The sequence below is a fragment of the Hippocampus comes genome, unplaced genomic scaffold, assembly GCF_001891065.2.
Source record: "Hippocampus comes isolate QL1 unplaced genomic scaffold, H_comes_QL1_v1.1 scaffold410, whole genome shotgun sequence".
NCBI lineage: Eukaryota > Metazoa > Chordata > Actinopteri > Syngnathiformes > Syngnathidae > Hippocampus > Hippocampus comes.
The window spans coordinates 25,211-28,833 of record NW_017805042.1 but is presented as its reverse complement, the minus strand read 5'-3'; the positions used below and the strand labels follow the sequence as shown (position 1 = coordinate 28,833).

The 3,623-nt window shown below is 45.7% G+C and overlaps 1 long non-coding RNA gene across 1 annotated transcript; it reads left to right on the top strand.

Moving 5' to 3' along the window:
* Positions 1–321: 321 nt before the first annotated feature.
* On the top strand, positions 322–660 carry LOC109512591 (uncharacterized). Its single transcript, XR_002167559.1, has 2 exons — positions 322–410; positions 577–660. It is a non-coding gene; the product is annotated as an uncharacterized LOC109512591 (long non-coding RNA).
* Positions 661–3,623: the final 2,963 nt, after the last annotated feature.

Sequence of the window (3,623 nt, the reverse complement as noted above, 5' to 3'; positions counted from 1 at the left end):
GGTGGTTTACAGCCCCAAAAAAAAAACACTTTTCAATGCACTCAAGGAAAAGAAAACTTCATCATCTAAATAAGAAGGTCGATGAAATATAATTTGCTTGATGAAGCCTGATTAGATGGGAGCGGAAAATTTCATAACTGTTCATCGCGTCATCACACTTGTGATTCTTAATCTGAGACTCCCACGAGAATATTTGGCCACAATCTGAGCAGAAGGAATCTTTCACCACAAATTGAGCATGAATAGGGTTTCTCGCCAGTGTGGGTTCTGGTGTGTATTTTTAAGGTTTTGTTTTCAGAGAATTTTTGGCCACAAACTAAGCAGGAAAAAGGTTTCTCACCAGTGTGGGTTCTTGTGTGATTTTTTTTAAGTTTCCCTTCTGAGAGAATCTTTGGCCACAATCTGAACAGGTAAAAGGTCTCTCACCAGTGTGGGTTCTGGTGTATTTTTAAGGTTCTGTTTTCAGAGAATTTTTGGCCAAAAACTAAGCAGGAAAAAGGTTTCTCACCAGTGGGGGTTCTTGTGTGGTTAATTAGGCTCCCCTTATGAGAGAATCTTCGGCCACAATCTGAACAGGCAAAAGGTTTCTCACCAGAGTGCGTTCTGGTGCGTATTTTTAAGGTTCTCTTTTCAGAGAATTTTTGGCCACAAACTGAGCAGGAAAAAGGTTTCTCACCAGTGTGGGTTCTTGTGAGGTTCATTAGGCTTCTGTTATGAGAGAATCTTTGGCCACAAACTAAGCAGGCAAAATGCTTCTCACCAGTGTGGATTCTCATGTCTTTTCAAAGCACTCTGACAAGCAAACATCTTCCCAGACTCACAACATTTCGAGGGTTTTTTGTCAGTGTGGCATGTCAGATCACCATCAGACTCTTCATCCTCATCCTCATCATTTGATGATGTGTTCTCACCATCTTTCATGCAAGGGTAATCTGGCTCCTCCTCTCTTTTAATGTGTAGGACCTGCTGTTCTTCCTCTTTGTTCTCCTCTTCCTCTTTCATGTGAAAGGGCTCTGCATCCAGTCGCTCGGGAAAAGCATCTTTGCTGATATCTGAGAGACACAAGAAGAGTTTTCTTTACAAGAGAATCTTTGGCCACAAACTAAGCAGGCAAAAGGCTTCTCACCAGTGTGGATTCTCATGTATTTTCAAAGCACTCTGACAAGCAAACATCTTCCCAGACTGACAACATTTCGAGGGTTTTTTTGTCAGTGTGACATGTCAGATCACCATCAGACTCTTTATCCTCATCATCATCATTTGATGATGTGTTCTCACCATCTTTCGTGCAAGGGTAATCTGGCTCCTCCTCTCTTTTAATGTATCGGACCTGTTGTTCTTCCTCTTTGTTCTCCTCTTCTTCTTTCATGTGAAAGGGCTCTGCATCCAGCCGCTCAGGACAAGCATCTTCGCTGATATCTGCAAGACACAAGAAGACAAAAACACCCATCATGCCTGTACTATTAGGCAACGGGCACTGCCTCAAGGCGCATGATTGGTTTCCGGTGCGATGTCGACCAATGACAGCACGAGTGGATTTATCCTGTGAGCTGATTGGCTGCGTATCTTCGCAGCCCCGCCCAGTGAGACGAGACACTTGAGAAGCCTTGTGTGTGTCACGTCATGCTGTTGATTCTCTGGCATACTGTCTCTTCTGTTTGCTTCATGCGCGGCGGGCAGAGAAAGAAAGAGTGAGAGAGCACGAGAAAAAGGGGTGAGAGAGACAGAGAGAGAGAGAGAGAGAGAGAGAGAGAGAGAGAGAGAGAGAGAGAGAGAGAGAGAGAGAGAGAGAGAGAGAGAGAGAGAGAGAGAGAGAGAGAGAGAGAGAGAGAGAGAGAGAGAGAGAGAGAGAGAGAGAGAGAGAGAGAGAGAGAGAGAGAGAGAGAGAGAGAGAGAGAGAGTGCGACCAGTGCGCTTACAGGGAACATTGGTGCAGTTGCATCTCCGGTAAACGTAAAATCTAAATGAAAGATACCTTTCATTGTATTGCCTTGAATCGGAAATTGCGCTTGTCTCTAAGCGTAAGGCAATTTCCTCGCTGTTGCTGCTGCTTCCTACCAGTATGGAAGAGTACTACATGGTTACTCTTCCAGACGATCGACCGCACAGACATACATACAGTATTGGATAATTTCCCACGGCACACCTGACAATTGCCACAGCACAGGGTTTGAAAAACACTGAACTAGACATTCATAATAAAGACCCAATGAGGAGAGGACACAATGGATTCTGGTATCAATCACTCAAAGGGGCAAACGAGGAGAAGCGTGAGGTTTCAGTTCTCTGTACGTCACCCCAATGATCTCCCCATTCGCCCTCGAATTTACTTCTCAATGGGAATATAATACAGGGGTGTATCCGACCTAAAGGGTGAGGGCGCTGGAAGACATACTGAACTTATTAGACTATGGGTGTGTATGTGAGTGAAAATTACGTCCATGTGTCCCACACTGGGAAAATTTACAGTCTACAGCAGCAAAATTGGGGGGTAGAAAGAAGAATGCACAAAAATAAAGGTTTCAGGATAAGTGAAATATAAATATAGATGTAGATATAAGTCAATATAAATATAGATATATAATATATAGATCTAGATGTATAAAAGCATATATGCAACTGGTATAAGGTGGCTGTGCAATTTACAATTGTTCCTGGTTTTCACACATTTTATTTTTTATTCTGGAGCCTGAAAGCAGTCGCGGGTGTAACAATCAATCAATTAATTGTAAGTAAATATAATTAAATTAAAGTAAAAGTAATTGAAGTAAAATTAATTTAATTAAAAAAGTAATTCATAAACCGCGAGAAGTGAGTGATTACAGTGCCTATGGACACACACTTACACAAAGATGTTTGTTCTGGACAATCTGTGACAAGCACAGAAGTCCAACAACAAAACACCACTCGAGTTCTGATCGGGGGGCCGTTCCTCCAAATCACGCCATTCCAGGTCTCACTGTCATTGCCCACATGAGCATTGAAGTCCCCCAACAACACAAGGGAGTCCCCAGCAGGAGTACTCTCCAGCACACCCTCCAAAGACTCCAAAAAAGGTCAAGTACGCTGAACTGCTGTTGGGTGCGTACACACAAACAAACAACAGTCAGGACCCCCCTCTCGTCTACCAGTGTGAACCCCAATGTACAGGCGCTGAGCCGGAGGGCAAAGAGTAAGCCCACACTTGCTCTCCATCTCTCACCGTGGGCAACTCAAGAGTGAAAGAGAGTCCGACCCCTCTTGAGAGAAATGGTATGAGAGCCCAGGCTGTGTGTGGAGGCAAGTCCGACTATATCCAGTCGGAACTTCTCTAATTCGCACACAAGCTCGGGCTCCTTCCCTGCAAGAGAGGTGACGTTCCACATCCCTCGAGCTAGCTTCTGTAGCCGAGGATCGGACTGCCAGGGTCCCTGTCTTCGGCTGCCGCCCAGCTCACACTGCACCCGAACTCTTTGGCCACTCCCATGGGTGGTGAGCCCATGAGAAGGAGGACCCACGTTGCCTCTTTGGGCTGAGCCCGGCCGGGCCTCATGGGTGTAGGCCTGGCCACCAGGCGCTCGTCAGCGAGCCGCACCCTCAGGCCTGGATACCGGGGGGGGACCCGGTGCCCCCCCTTTGACCAA